The sequence below is a fragment of the Oryctolagus cuniculus genome, chromosome 1, assembly GCF_964237555.1.
Source record: "Oryctolagus cuniculus chromosome 1, mOryCun1.1, whole genome shotgun sequence".
NCBI classification, from domain to species: domain Eukaryota; kingdom Metazoa; phylum Chordata; class Mammalia; order Lagomorpha; family Leporidae; genus Oryctolagus; species Oryctolagus cuniculus.
Window position 1 is genome coordinate 213901092 of NC_091432.1, and position 16559 is coordinate 213917650.

Sequence of the window (16559 nt, forward strand, 5' to 3'; positions counted from 1 at the left end):
TCTGTTCTAATTCCTCAATGACCAAGCAATCTCAGGACACAAGAAAATGTTTTAAAAATACATTCTGCATGATTCAAACTCTTCGTCCAAAACATCTGTTGCATTCATTACTCTGTACATCACACTCAATTATTTTACTATTTAGTTGCGTTTCTCTCTGTTCTGAGAGTTCTTTGATCTTTATTTTTTTTTTTAGCAACTACAAAAAACAGTTGAAACATGATAACCCTTTGGTGATTGGTTATTTCTTTATTTTTAGAGAGATCTTTTTTTAAAAAAATATTTATTTATTTTAAAGGCAGAGTTAGAGGAAGGCAAAGGCAGAGAGGTCTTCCATCTGCTTGTTCACTCCCCAGATGGCCGCAATGGCCAGAGCTGCACTGATCCAAAGGCAGGATCTTCTTCCAGATCTCTCATGCAGGTGCAAGGACCCTAGGACTTAGACCATCTTCTACTGCCTTCCCAGAACATGGCAGAGAGCAGTATTGGAAGAGGAGCAGCTGAGACTCGAATTGGCACCCATATAGGATGCTGGCACTGCAGGCGGCAGCTTTACCCACTACACCACAGCGCTGGCACCGACTGGTTACATTTTAACTAGAAGGATGCCGAAGTCTTTGTAGGTTGGACTCATTGTACACAAAAAATAGAATAGTCTGGAGTCTTAGAATATCGGTAAAATTTTCTTTTATAAATTCAGTGTATGTTAAGGGGTTTGTTATTAAGGTAAAAACTCACCTAAAATTCACCATTTTAGCTACTTTAAAGTAAACGATTCAGTGGCATTTAGTACATTCACTGTGTGGTACAAATGCCACCCTCGTATCTGAAACATTTTCATCACCACAAACAGAAACCCTGTATCCACGAAGAGGCCCCTTTCGCCTCCCCTCTGTCCCCAGTCCCTGGCAATCGTTAATTTGCTTTCTGTCATGACCTACTCTGGATATTTCATATAAATGGAACTATACAGCATGTGACCGTTCGTGTGTCTTCTTTTCCATGGCATAACACAGTCAAGGTTCACCTGTGTGCATGTATCAGCACCGCCTTCCTTTTGACAGTGGAACGATATTCCACAGTACGGCTGTACCTCCTTTTCTTTATACACCCATCCACTGATGGACATTTGGCTTGTTTCCACCTTTTGGCTGTTGGGAATAGTGTTACTATAAATTGTTGTTGCTAGGTTTGCATTGATACTTGCTCTCAGTTCTTTGGTTTACATACTACAGAGTGGACCAGAGGGGCCATCTGCCTGCTGTGTGTCATTGCCATCGCAACATTTCCCTGGCTGAAATGTGTTGCATTTGATGGCATTAAAGGTTGTTTGCTTTGTGTGCATTGGCTTTTCGGCTGACAGGTCAAGAGCTCTGCCCTGTAGCCGGCGGGCTTCTGTTGGTGTGCTTGTTTAGGGAAGGGATTATAGCTTTTCATTACAAAAAGACAAAATAACTCCCTGGCTACAAACAAGATTTTCAGAGGAACTGACAAATTTGGACTTCTTTGTTCTTCTCCCCAAACCCTGTTATTTCAAATGAATTTAAAATCAATAGGCAACAAGTTCTTCCAAATTTAGCTGTGTCCTACCAGAATCCATGCCTGTGCAACTACTGCTTTGTATAATAATCATATAAAACCCGTAAGTGACAATTAGAGGTCATATAGTGATCAGACATCTGAAGTTGGCAGCCAAAATACCTGGGTTTGAATTCTGGCTGTCCTGCCTTCTATTTGTGATATCTTGTGCAGTCTTCTTACTCTCTCTGCACCTCAGTTTCTTCATCTGTAAGGTGGGCTAATACTAGTACCTCTGTAAGGATGCAAATACTTAGAAGAGCCTATGACATGAGGGCAGTCTTTGTTGAACATTTATAAACAAATGCATCCAGAAAATTACAATGCCTACAATCAAGATAATAGATTAGTAGTAAAGTAAAGCTTCCTCTGAAGGAGGTTCCTGTTGATTTTAGTTGTGACAATGCCCTTGGCCGGCGCCGCGGCTCACTAGGCTAATCCTCCGCCTAGCGGCGCCGGCACACCGGTTTCTAGTCCCAGTCGGGGAGCCGGATTCTGTCCCGGTTGCCCCTCTTCCAGGCCAGCTCTCTGCTGTGGCCAGGGAGTGCAGTGGAGGATGGCCCAGGTGCTTGGGCCCTGCACCCCATGGGAGACCAGGAAAAGCACCTGGCTCCTGGCTCCTGCCATCGGATCAGCGCGGTGCACCGGCCGCTGCGCGCTGGCAGTGGCGGCCATTGGAGGGTGAACCAACGGCAAAGGAAGACCTTTCTCTCTGTCTGTCTCTCTCACTGTCCACTCTGCCTGTCAAAAAAAAAAAAAAAAAAAAGACTCAGTTGTGACAATGCCCATCCCTTTCAACAAAAGAAAAAAAAAAAGCCAAAACCAGGGTGCCCCCCTGAAACAAAACATGTACAAGCTATAGAGGGAACTTTGTGGCACAACCAAACTTTTTTTTTTAATTAAAGCTTTTTTTTTTAAAGGAAATACATTTGTAGCTTTTTTGCCTTCTTTTTTTTTAAGATTTATTTATTTATTTGAAAGAGTAACACAGAGAGAGAAGGAGAGGCAGAGAGAGAGAGAGAGAGAGAGAGAGAGAGAGAGAGAGAGAAAGGTCTTCCATCTGCTGGTTCATTCCCCTAACGGCAGAAATGGTCAGAGCTGGGCTGATCAGAAGCCAGAAGCCAGGAGCCTCTTCCGGGTTTCCCACATGGGCGCAGGGTCCCAAGGACTTGGTCCATCTTCTACTGCTTTCCCAGGCCATAGCAGAGAGCTGGATTGGAAGTGGAGCAGCTGGGATTTGAACCAGCACCCATATGGAATGCTGGCACTGCAGGCAGCAGCTTTACCCACTACATAACAGTGCTGGCCCTGGCACAACCAAACTTAATAATTCACTTCAGATACTTAAAAAGAGGTACTCCAAAATTTAAAAATAATCTTTCCAATGACAATCAACTATAATAACAGCTTCTAGCTTTTGGGTTTGAAGTCAGGATTCTTTCATGCATCCAGCAAGGACTTATTCAGCTACCATAATGCCCAGACACAATGCGAAGTATGGAATAGTGGCTAAAACAGGTATTATCCTCTTGTATCTTCCAGCCCAGAGGTGGGGGACAGAAATGAAAAACAAGTTAACTATGAACTGTACAGTTACAATCTATCATAAGAACTAATTGAATAGAATACAATAGATAAGTTAAATGAAATAATGCATAAGAAATGTTTAGGAAAGTGCCTGGTCCTTAAAAAACTTGCAATAAGTGTTACCCATGACTATTAATTATTCAAAAATTATCATAATCTATCCAGTTTATTCACCTATTTTTAGGGGCCAGCGTTGTAGCACAGTGGATTAAGCTGCTGCCTGATATGACAGTATCCCATATGAGCATTGGTTCAAATCCCAGCTGCTCCACTTTTGATCCAGCTCCCTGCTAATGGCCTAGGAAAGCAGAGGAAGATGGCCCAAGTACTTGGGCCCCTGAACCCGCTTGGGAGACCCAGATGGAGTGCGAGGCTCCTGGCTTGAGCCTGACCCTGCTATTGTGGCTATTTGTGGCATGAACTAGTGGTTGCAGGATCTCTTTCCATCTATGTATGTGTGTGTCTCTCTTTCTGAGGGAGCGATAGAGATAGACAGAGATCTCCCAACTGATGTTTCATGTCCCATATAGCCATAAGGGCCAGAATTAAGTCAGACCAACGCCAGGAGCCAGGAGCTCCATGGGGTCTCCCATGTGAGTACAGGGGCCCAAACACCTGGGCCATCTGCTGCTTTTCCCAGGCCATTAGCAGGGCGCCAGATCAGATGTGGAGCAGCAAAGACTTGAACCAACACCCATATGGGATATTGGCATTACCAAAGATGCCACAATGCTGGCCTCAATAAATAAATAAATCTTAAATAATAATAATAATAATAATAAAAACCTCATCATCTTAAATTTAGGTTTGCTGCCCTCTGGTGGGAAATTGGAGTCATAGCCACGCATGTGGCTGAGAAAGGTCTAGTGTTGTGGGTTTCAGCTGCCTCCCAGTGACTGGGACCCAGGAAAGGCATGGGATAGGCCATGTAAGATGCTTGCCTGCTGTAAGGCCCTGGTTTGGGAAGCTCAGATGGCTTCCTTGTGCATGCCCAGTGCCTTGTGATAGCACCCCCTCCCCCCCAACTCTCCTTGGGCAGCTGTAGACGTTGGTCAGTGGACTGGGGTAGAGTGGCAGGCCCAGCTAAGCAGACCATAAAAATAGCACAAGAGGAGCTGGTGCCGTGGTGCAGTGGCTTAAAGCCCAGGCCTGCAGCGCCGTCATCCCATATGGGCACCGGTTTGAGTCCCAGCTGCTTCACTTCCAATCTGGCTCTTTGCTATGCCTTGGGAAAGCAGTAGAAGATGATCCAAGTCCTTGGGTCCCTGTACCCACGTGGGAGACCCAGAAGAAGCTCTTGGCTCCTGGCTTCTGATCAGCTCAGCTCTGGCCGTTGTGGTCATTTGGGGAATGAACCAGTGGATGGAAGACCTCTCTCTCTCTGGTTCTGCCTCTCTCTGGACCCTGTCTTTCAAATAAATAAAATACCTCTTAAGAAAAAAAAAATAGAGCAAGACACTTGATCAACAGAGAAAAGGCATGGTGAGTGTTTGCCTGCAAAATGCCTGCTGCCAGGTGGCCAGGGCTGCCTCCCATCTCGAAGATACCACAGCAGCCTTGGGAACCTGGGTGGGGTGTGGGACTGCTGTCTTTTTCCTCTCTTCTCTGATCATCCTCTCACCCGCCATCCACCACCCCCATTAGCCCAGCTGATTCTGACGTCAGCATTTAGCCACCAAAGGTGCTTTACATCCGCCGTCCCAGTCCACCCCCTCATCCTGCACATGAGGTGCTCAGCCAATGCCAGCCACTGGCAGTGCAGGACTCACATCCACTTCTTTCTGTCCTCAAAGCCTGCGCTCCTCCCCCGACCCCATATCCCATGGTATTAACAATGAGTTCCTCGGAGTTAGGAGATCACTTGCTGCCTTACATGACAGCAATGCGTTCTTTTCAAAATCGCTGTGTTCAACAGTGTTAGTCAAATTAGCACATAATGCTTTGTACAAAGCTTTGAAAACAAATGGATACCTTGGAACCACTGGCTCCTCAGGGGCATCAATTGTTTCTCTTCTCTAAAATGTTGATTTATTTATTTTTATGTATTTGCAAGGTAGAGTGGCAGAGCGATAGAGACTGGGTGTGGGGGAGGGAATCTCCCATCCTCTGTTTCATGAAGCTAGGAGCCTGTAACTTCATTTGGGTTTCCCGAAGTGGGTGACCAGGGTGCAAGGACTTGAGCCAGGAGGATGGATAGGAAGCGCTGTGGCTGGGTCTTGAACCAGGCACTCCCATAAGGGATGTGGGCATGTATCCCAAGCAGCGGCTTAACCTGCTCTGCCCTAAAGCATGTCCCCAAACCCAGGCGCCCTGATATGGCTGTCCCATACAACGTCCTAACTACTGCATCAAATGCCCATCTCCTATTTTATTTTAACATTTTACTTATTTATTTGAGAGACAGAGACAGAAAGAAAGAGTGGGCTCCCATTTACTGGTTCATTCTGCCCACCACCCCTTATGCCTGCAGTGGGTAAGTGGGTGAGAGCTGAAGCCAGGAGCCCAGAACTCCATCCAGTTCTCCCATGTCGGTGTCGGAACCCAATTAGTAGAGCCATCGCTGCTGCCTCCCAGGGCTGTATTAACAGGGAGGTGGAATCAAGAGCCAGAGCTAGGACCGGAACCCACATGGAAATGGAACACAGGTATCCCAGTGGGTATCTAACTGCTGGGCCAAACATCTGCCCTGGGTTATTAGTATTCTAATTCAATTTGTTATCATCTGTCACTGCTATTCTTTTTGATCTTAAATTGTCAAAAGGGTGACCCCTGTACAAGCCAGCAGTTATGTACTTTTCCATGTCTTCATCAGCCTTGGAAATTTTCTTCTCTATGAACACACAGAATGCTCCATTGTCAACTCCTATATTGCCTCAACCAGACCTCTCCTCTCTGCTGTTTCTGACTCCTCCCAGCGACTCCTGCGATCATGAATCCTCTGGAGGACATTCCAGAATATTCTGCCCAGCATAGGCCTGCTGCTGACCAAGTCCTAGTGTCCATGTCTCTGAAAACGTCTTGCTTCCACTCTCGTTTGTGAAGAATGCTGTTGAGGTGCGGAAATCGAGGTTAGCAGGTGTTTTCTCTTACTTTGAAAGCATTACCCCTCGTTTCTAGGAGAAGCCAGCTGCCACTCTAACTCTACCGTTCGAAGGAAATGTTGTTTTTCCTACGTGCTTTTGGTGTTGTTGTTGTTGTTTTTGACAGACAGACAGACAGAGGGGCCGATGTTGTGGCAGCATGGGTTAAGCCTTTGCTTGTGGTGCCAGCATCCCATATTGAAGTGTGAGTTCCATGTCTGGCTGCTCTGCTCCAATCCAGGTCTCTGCTAATGCCTCTGGGAAGGCAGTGGAAGATGGCCCAAGTGCTTGGGATTCTGCCACTCATGGGGGAAACCAGATGGAGTTCCAGGCTCCAGGCTCCAGGCTCCAGGCTTCAGCCTGGTCCAGCCCCAGCTGTTGCAGCCATTTGGGGACTGAACCAGCAGAGGGAAGACCTCCCTCTCTCACTCTCGGAGACTCCCTTGAGGTATAAGGCATTGAGCCCTTACGATGCCTCCTTGCCACCCACACGGGTGACCTGGACTGAGTCGGTGGCTTCTGTCTTCAGCAATGAGCAAGAGCACGAAGAGGAGGAGGAGGTGGAGTGTGGACTTGAAGAGGGACCAGGGCCCCGCCCAGCCCAGAGGACCCAGTATCAGGATCCCACGCGCAAACAGGAGGGAAAGCTCCTCTCCTGGGAGCCTGCCTGCCACAGCCCCGGGCTCCCCGGTGTTGTGACACTGTGTTTCCCTGCACATGAGATGCAGTCCTTGGCTTCTATGCCATGGAGTAGGGGAGGTCTTGTTCTGCATGGGTCCTGTGGAGTCAGGCGCCAAGCTCCTAACCAGGGCCTGCTTTTACTTTTATTTTGCATTTCTGGTCTGAGCAAATCAGCATTTCTTAAAGGGAACTGGCTTTGCAAGGAATGGGGAGATGGCTTATCCTTATCCTTGGACTTCCTTCCTCACCAGTTGAATCTCAATCCCAGGAGAAGGAGGCTCCAGGCATCAGTACTTTGCAAACTCACTCAGGTACAGCCAACGCCAAGAACTACCGAATTCTTTAAATGGTTGCTCGTCAAGCCATCTACTCTGGGAGCAGTGGTTTCTTTCTTTTTTTTCTTTTTTTTTTTCTGCCCACATTGCTGGCCGTCTGTTTAGGGGAGTTGGGGAGGAGAGAGGGGATCTGCCTCCTGTCCGCACCTGCCTCCACGCCCAGTCCTGGGCCTTCCGAACAAAGCACGGCTTTCATGTGCTGGGCTGCTCCCTGCATTCTGAACCTGCTACACTGACTCAGAGAGGAAGGGTAAGTCTAGTTCCACGACTTTCAGCCCAGACTGCAGCCACAGCTCTGACACGAAAGCTTGCAGCCGGCCTTTGGAACGCACCTGCACGGGCAGCGTCTGAACAACGTGTTAGTTTGTGCCTGGATCTCGACATGTGTACGAGGCTCCAGGGGAATGTATGGAAACTCTTCTGGCTTCTGCACACACACACACACCCCCCGCCCCGCCTTGTCAAAGATTTCAACTTCATCTGTGTCTTTTGGAGGCCAGGAAGTTTTGCTAATGACTCCTGGGCTTCCAGAAATCACCCACCTTGACTTAGCCTGGTAAGAATTGTTCAATTTGGCATAATTTCCCTCCAATTTTTTTTAAGATTTTATTTATTTATTTGAGAGAGAGAAGTACAGACAGTGAGAAGGAGAGACAGAGAGAAAGGTCTTCCATCCGCTGGTTCACTCCCCTGTGGGGAGCAATCCGGACTAGACTAAGTTACTCGAATTAGGACTTATTCTATGCATCTGCTCTCCCACAATATGGCGCTGGGAGAGAAGTAAACAGCTTCCGCACAGCTGCCTCCAGTTCAACCAATTAACTGTAGGACTTGCTCCTGATTGGAGAGCAGCGTACTCAGCCGAGTTGGGATTGGCGGAGGAGGACTATAAAGGAGGAGAGAGACGGCATGCACCAGAAACATCTATGGGGAACATCTAAGGGAACACCTGTGCAGCCCCCGAGAGAACCGGCCGGCGGTGTGCCGCTCCCCTGCGGAAGTGGGGAATGCGGCCAGGGGGAACTGCCCTTCCACGGAGGTGGAAGGGATAGTAGCCAACCCGGGAAGAACCAGCAGCAAACCCGGGGAGGGCCGAGCAGACGAAAGAACAGCGCAGGGTCCTGTGTCGTTCCTCCACGAAGAGGGGGAGCGACATAATGGTGCCGTGACTCGGATAGGAAACCTAGCTCGGATAGGAAACCTAGGACGGATAGCAAACTTAGGAGGGAAGAAACGGGAAGAACTGGGAAAATATCGGAGAGAGAAACTAGCAAACAGCCTAGGGAAAATACCGGAGAGAGAGACTAGCAAACAGCCTAGGGAAAAGCCGGACGAAAAGGGTGCCGGAAGAAGCTATTGAAAGCCTAGGCATAGACTCAGATACGGACTACGGGGGGAAGCTGGGAGAAATCTCTAAGGTCGAAAGCGAAAGTGAAAGCTAGAACAAACAGACTCGGACGCGGACTGTGGGGAGAGGCCAGGAGAAATGAGGGAGGAATATCGTTGGAGGAAAGTTTGGGGAAACATACCGGGTAGAGAAAAATGTTAGGGAAATTGAAGCCGCGGGGGGCAGGCCGAGGCGGAAACGAAAGCCACTTTGGGGTTCTCAAGTTAGCCCGGGAATAGGGGGCGAAAAGTTGAAACCAGAAGCTGAGACGTAAGCCAGATTGGGATCCGTCTGATTAGCCCGGGGAGCAAAGGACGGGAAGCCAAATCGTGGGGCGGAGACGTACGCTGGGTTGAATTCGCCAGGCTAGCCCGGGGAACTTAGATTGAATCCTAGTGGCGGAGACGCAAGCTACGCTGTGTTACTCGCGGAAGCCGCCGCGTGCAGAGAGAGCACGGGGCGTGAATAGATAGGGAACGCTGGCGTAGGCCGTGGTTTAGACGCGAAAGGGTTAAGCCGAGCCGCGCAAAGCCGGGAAGCTGCGCAGATGAGAGAGGCGCGCGGGCTGAAGCGGCGCAGAGCCGGGAACCCGCTGGCGGGGCGAGGTGCCGGGAAGCTGCGGGGATAAGAGAAACAGAAGTTTTAGAAGTAAAGTGGGAGAAATAGGAATGCCCGGAGATAGAGAAATAGAGAGAAATAAGGCCTCCCCTCAACATGCAACAATTAGGAGGCTTGGATTCGGTCTGCCTGATTTAAGGCGGTAAGCGCCAGCAAAGCTCGACCAGAGTATGAGCTGCAGGTCACCGAAGATAGGCACGAACCGACACTAATAAGTCTCCCCCACAATAAGGCAATGAGAAGGCTTGGATTCGGTTTGCCTGATAGGTTTTGTAAACACCTGCAGGCAGTTCTAGCAGAGTAGAGCATGCGCTGCAGGGCACCGAACACAGGCACGCATCAGCGCCTAAAAACCTCCTCACAATGGCGAAGAGAGGACCCGGATTCGGTTTTCCTGATTGATAGGACTTGTAAGAGCCTGTGGCAACGCTAGCAAGTAGAGCAGAGTGTGTGCCGCGGGACACCGAAGACAGGCGCGTATCAACGCTAAAAAATAAAAAGAAAGGGGGATCTGTGGGGAGCAATCCGGACTAGACTAAGTTACTCGAATTAGGACTTATTCTATGCATCTGCTCTCCCACAATATGGCGCTGGGAGAGAAGTAAACAGCTTCCGCACAGCTGCCTCCAGTTCAACCAATTAACTGTAGGACTTGCTCCTGATTGGAGAGCAGCGTACTCAGCCGAGTTGGGATTGGCGGAGGAGGACTATAAAGGAGGAGAGAGACGGCATGCACCAGAAACATCTATGGGGAACATCTAAGGGAACCCGTGCAGCCCCCGAGAGAACCGGCCGGCGGTGTGCCGCTCCCCTGCGGAAGTGGGGAATGCGGCCAGGGGGAACTGCCCTTCCACGGAGGTGGAAGGGATAGTAGCCAACCCGGGAAGAACCAGCAGCAAACCCGGGGAGGGCCGAGCAGACGAAAGAACAGCGCAGGGTCCTGTGTCGTTCCTCCACGAAGAGGGGGAGCGACACTCCCCAAATGGCAGAAATGCCCAGAGCTAGGCTGATCTGAAGCCAGGAGCCAGGAGCTTCTTCTGGGTCTCCCATGTGGGTGCAGGGGCCCAAGCACTTGGGCCATCTTCTACTGCTTTCCCCGGCTGTAGCAGAGGGCTGGATCAGAAGTGGAGCAGCTGGGACACCATCAGGCACGTATGGAATACAGGTGGAGGCTTAGCCCACTACGCCACAGCGCCTGCCCCCTCCCTCTGAAGTTTTGACATTTAATTTGACCCTTTTGAATATTCTGTTGGGCTATTTTAAAAAAATGTTTATTTTCATTTTATTTGAAAGGCATACATACACACACAGAGAGAGAGAGAAAGGACTCTTCCATTTGTTGGTTCACTTTCCAAAGACCCCTAGTAACCAGGGATAAGACAGGTAGATGCCAGGAACCAGCAGTTGCATCCCAGTCTCCCACAGGGGTGGCAGTGGCCTAAATACTTGAGCCATCACCTGCAGCCCCCAGGGTGTGTGTTAGTAGGAAGCTGGAATTGGGAGCAGAGTCAGGAATCAAACCCAGGCACTTTGATACGGGATGCAGGCACCTGAACCGCTGTGCCAGACACCTGCCTCTGAGGGGCGATTCTCTTCTGGTGGATTTGAGCACGTGGTAAGCCAGGAGCAAACGACCCTTTAAGCACTGGAGTCAAGTTCGATGTCTGCTGCGCTTTCAACCTCCTGAAAGTTCGCTGCATTTGTCCTCAGCCGTACGGACCCCCTCAGGCCTGGGTGGCCTCCTCACGTCCTCACTGGGGAGTCAGGAAGGAACCCATCTTTTCTGCCTCCACTTCTGTGTCCCCAAACGTAGTCCATCCCTCCTGGGACAGCGGACATTGTTTTGAATGGCCAAAGGAGAAAGAATGTAGCAGTGAAACTGTGAGCAAAACAAGCAAATAGATAAATTAAAATTCAAAAATAAACCAATCTGGCCCGTGGGAGGTTTGTGAACACGGAGGATGATGGCTATGTCGGCTGGGCCTGACTCCCTCAGGTCTGCCATCCGCATAAGCTAGGGGACGCAAGGTTAAGTGCTGGGGACACGAGGTAAGCGCTGGAGGAAGTCTTCATCCATCCAGAAACTGGAAGTTGCTTTTTATTTTGATGCCTAATTGAAACACTCCCAGGAGACACTCTCCCTTCACGGTCTAGTGACAACAGTTAAATCCAGCGATGGTCCCTGTACTGAGCTCACCTAGCAGCCCACGGAGAGGGTGGATTTACATCCAAGGTCACTCAAAATCAAGGCACATGCAAGCTTAGAAAGTAGAAAACACCCTTAAATAAAACAGTAAAGTGACATTTGTGACAAATACTGCACTGCAGGACAACAGTTGAGGAAGAGAGAATCTTTTCAATGAATAGCATTTGGGCCACTGGACATTCATATGGGAAAGCATGAATCTTGACCACTACTTCCTCACATTTGTATGCAAAACTCAGTTCTAGACGAACTGCAGGCTCATGTGTAAAACGACAGTCCACCCTCTAGGAGAGATCATGGAAGGGATATTTTTATTCACTCAAAGAAAGCAAAGATAGCTTGAGTGGGACAGAAAGACCAATAAAGGATGTGATTGATAAAAACTGACTCCATTGACATCAAAATTCCTACTTTCTTACCAAAGATTCAATTAAGACTGAAGATGTAAGGCACAGAGGGAATATCAGTTGATGGGATCATACATAGAATGTATAAAGAAATCCTATACATCAATAAGGAAAAGCAATTTTAAAAGATTTATTTGAAAGGTAGAGCATCAGACAGACAGACACACATACAGAGAGAGAGAGAGAGAGAGAGAGAGAGAGAGAGAGAGAGAAAATCTTCCATCCACTGGTTCAAATATTTGCAACAGACAGGGCTGGGCCAGGCTGAAGCCAGGAGCCAGGAACTCCATCCGGGTCTCCCACATGGGTGGCAGACACTTACTTCCTTCCCAGGGTCATTAGCAGGGAGCTGGATTAGAAGAGGAGCAGCTGGGACTCGAATGGGCGCTCCAATATGGAATACTGGCGCTGGAAGGTGCGGCTGAACCCACCGTACCAGAACATGGGCCCCGTAAGAAGATGGCTAGTAAGCAAGCCAAGACTTAGGTGCTTCAAACACGAGGCCAAGAAGCCCGTAAAAGGTCCTCCTCCTCCACGCCACTGAAGTCAACAGCTACACTTTTTTTTTTTTTTTTGAAAGTCAGAGTTACACAGAGAGAGAGGGGTCTTCTATCCGCCGGTTCCCTCCCCAGTTGGCCGCAACGGCCAGAGCTGCACTGATCCGAAGCCAGGAGCCAGGAGCTTTTTCCAGGTCTCCCACCGGGGTGCGGGGGCCCAAGGACTTGGGCCATCCTCCACTGCTTTCCCAGGCCATAGCAGAGAGCTGGATCGGAAGTGGAGCAGCCAGGTCTCAAACCAGCACTGGGATGCCAGCACGTTAACCTGCTGTGCCACAGCGCCAGCCCCAACAGCTGCACTTCTTACAGATGATATGAACGAGATACCTGCAACTTTTTGTTTCTTTTTCCAGCAGTTTCATAGTAACTCCAACAATTATTAGTAGAAACGACATTTGGCCCTGATAATTGAACTGAATATACATTTCTTTTTTTGAAAATATCATTTTTTGATAACAGCAGCAAATGTACCTCTTCCAACTTACCACAACCTCTTTCCTGATTCTATGACAGCAACACAACTATTGGTTCCAAGTAGACGATGAAGGAAGATATAGTCCCTATGTACATAGCTTTTTTTTCTTTCTTGAGAATTCATCTTGAGTTATCTTTTATTTAGATAAAAATAAAGAGGCAAGGGTCTACTGTCATTTGTATACAATTCCTGTTACCTTGGACAAAATAAAAATGTAAACGGGAATGAAGTGTGCTCATTCTCCCTAACTAGCAAAAAAAAAAAACAAAAACCATTTTTTTCCTATCTGCAAATTCCATTTTGAATTCTTCATCCTGGGTAATAATCATTGGTCTTATGGTTTTTATCTATTTAGCCATTATAGCACCAAATTTCAAAACACTGATGCTATTTTCCATTGTTTTCTACAGATTTTTACAGTTAGCTAAGCAGATTGCTTAAGCCTTACATAAACTATTTCATGTAATACTGTTGTTTTTTTTCAAGAATCTCAAACCAGTATTCGTGGTCAATACTTGTTCAATATAGTCAGTTTTTTTTTTTCTTTTACTATTATTCACCTGGTTTCCAGACTCTAGTCTTGGCATCGTACTTCTTTGTGTACAAGGTTATGTTTCCTGTTCTTGTAATGAAGACTCTTGTCCACCCGCTTCTAGCCTAGAATCCCAGTTAGGCTGTCATCAATACCGATTGGAGACTAGCCATGAAACAGGTAATGGGAGTAACAAAACAGTATTTCCTAGAACTTAGGAGTCTAAAACCCAGTTTCGGCAGCTTCTTTATCTGTGTCATGAAATGTAGGTTGTATTATTCGGGTAGGGTGAGGTGACCTCATCAGATGGCTGTGGCTGAAACACGTTCGTAGGGCACAGTTCCCAAGAGGAGGGGTCGCAACACCTGGGCAAGCACTCGAGACCATCACGGGGCACGGGCAGCGAGGGCAAAACGCAGGCTTTCTGAAGCCTTTACTGTGGTTTCTACGGGCTGGAATAGGTGAGGCAGGCTTAGCAGGTTTATCACTGGCTGGTCTGAGTGAGTTCAGCAGGCTCTGGGGTATAGCAGCCACCTCCCGTTGCTTGGTACCTGGCTCCAGGGAGACTGAGGCAGGTGGACAGCGGCCAGAATGCAGCAGCTCTGTGCAGGTGTGGGGCTCTCCGCTGGTTGGCTTAGACAGCTCACACTTACCCTCTAGGCAGGAGCTGGCTCTTCCTGGGAGCAGCAGTCTCCCCAGGGCCAGCAAGGCCAAGCTGGAGACACTCTATTTAGAAGAATGGATGTCATATGAAGCACTATCCTTTCTGTAATGTCTACCAAGTCGAAAATGATTGTCATCAATTTGAAGCACACTTGTTTGGCTAGAAGTGACCTCCCACTGCCCAAAGCTCACTCTCAGTGTCACCCCACTACCCAACGATGAACTCCAGAAGTTTTGTCTTTTTGGCCAATTTGCTGATTGCATGGATGTAATTTTCATAATCTTATAAGATACATCCTAGAGCTAACTCGTTCCTTCTGAATTATGTATTTGGTATGAATAATTTTTCTTCTTTCAATGCTTTAATTAGAAGCTAAAGGATCATTTAGCAAATCTCAGGAAGTTGCAAGGATTTCATCTGACTTCAGTGGATTTGGAAATCATACTTTGTTCACTAGTAATTCAATCTTCATTAATAATTTATAATATTCCATTTCTGGATTTTACATGGGTTACGCTTAATAAAGTCTGTTAATTTTCTTTGTTGGCAGACTTAAATATTTAAATCATCTCCTGGGGGTGGGTGCTGTCGTGTAGCAGGTTAATCCGCCGCTCGGAGCACCTGCATCCTGTATCCCACTGCCGTGTTCTAGCCCTGGCTACGCTGCTCCCACTCTCGCTTGCTGCTAATGCATCCAGGGAGGCAGCAGGGAATGGGTCGGTGTTTTAGCTCCTCCCACCCATGGGGGAGACCCGGATCGTTACTTGGCTCCTGGTTTCAGCCAGACCTAGCACCTGCTGTTGTGGATAAATATCCCCCAAACAGGGAGGGATGCTGCTGTCCCAAGCAGTGCCTGCCCCAGAACTGTCCATCTCAAAGATGCACAAGGGGCTGGCGCTGTGGTGTAGTAGGTTAAGTGGCTACTTGCAGCACTGGCATCCCACATGGGTGCCAGCTCGAGTCCCGGCTGCTCCACTTCCGATCCAGCTCCCTGCTAATGCTCCTGGGAAAGCAGCAGCAGATGGCCCAAGTGCTTGGGTCCCTGCACCCACTTGGGAAACCCAGAAGAAATTCCTGGCTCCTGGCTTTGGCCTGGCCCAGCGGGCCATTGAAGCAGTTTGGGGAGAGAACCAGCAGATGGAAGACCACTCTCTCTGCCTAAAGGTACATAGAGGCTGGACTACCTGCCTCCTCCTGTCCTCGCACCTCATCCATGAGACCCAACCGTCTGGGTCTCACCTTGGTTCCCACTCCCAGAACTCCGTGGATCCTTTGTTCCATTGCTCCTACCTTCTCCTCGTCACAGCCATCATTCTGTCTGTCCCGTGTTCACTATCCAGCTCCGCGTTTGATATGGCTGCTTACCTGAACTTCTTGCCCAGCCATGGGGCCTGCTACTCTTCTCTGAGGGTTCAACACTGAGGCTTTGTGTCTTCTGTGCTGGTTTCCTGGCTTAGCAGGTCGCACAATCCCTGTCACCTGCTGGGTTTCAGCTTGCAGTCACCTCATAGAACCCCACCCCGACCACGTTCTGCACCAGGTCTCCCTATCATTCTCAAAGACTGTGCTGAGCTTTGTGGTTCTTTCTGCCTCATGAAATGTACCACTCTAGGCTGTATTCATTAGCTTGCTTCCCCCTCTAGAATATAAGTTTGTGAGGGTAAAGGGGTTTTATTCAGAGCTGTAGCCTACTCTCAGCACAGCACCTAATATACAGAAGACATTTGGTATTTCTGAGATCAACTTAGTCCAGCATTCTGATTTTTTTTGTTTTAAATATACATTTTGAAAGGCGGAGACAGAGATGGGGAGACATCTTTTATCTGTTGGTTCGGTCCCCAAATGCCTATGAGCCAGCCAAGCCTGGGACTCAATTTGGTCTTCATGTGGGTGGCAGGGACCCAAGCATTTAAGCCACCACCTGCTGCCTCCCAGGGAGCACCTCAGCAGAAGCTGGGACAGAAGCAGATCAGTGTCAAGTGCAGGCACGGACACGGCGTGCAGCACGTGAAGTGCTATGCAGAACGTCCAGCCCAGCAGTCTGATTTCAGATAAACCCAGGGCAGGGCCCACCATTTTAACACTGCGAGTTAGCTGAGTGGTTCGGAGTAGCTGTTCAGGTGTCAAACTTCCTCAGTTCATGCTCCAGCTTCTGCACTGACTAGCTGTGATGCCGGGAAATGAATGACCCTCTCTTTGCCTGCTTCCCCACTGGCAACGGGGAATTACACGTTACAGAACAAGGTCGCTGCAAAGGTCCGGCTTTCCATACAACTAGTCCCGTGATTCTCATTATTACCTAAACTTGAAAACTGTTCCGTCAAGCAGTACCACCCGCCTTGCCGGATTTAGAACACAAGAAGTGATGCTTTCTGAGAAAATAACTAGTAATTTTTCTACATCTTTTCACCAGATACAGTCAAGTCTCTTTCTGGCCTATAAAACTAGAGTT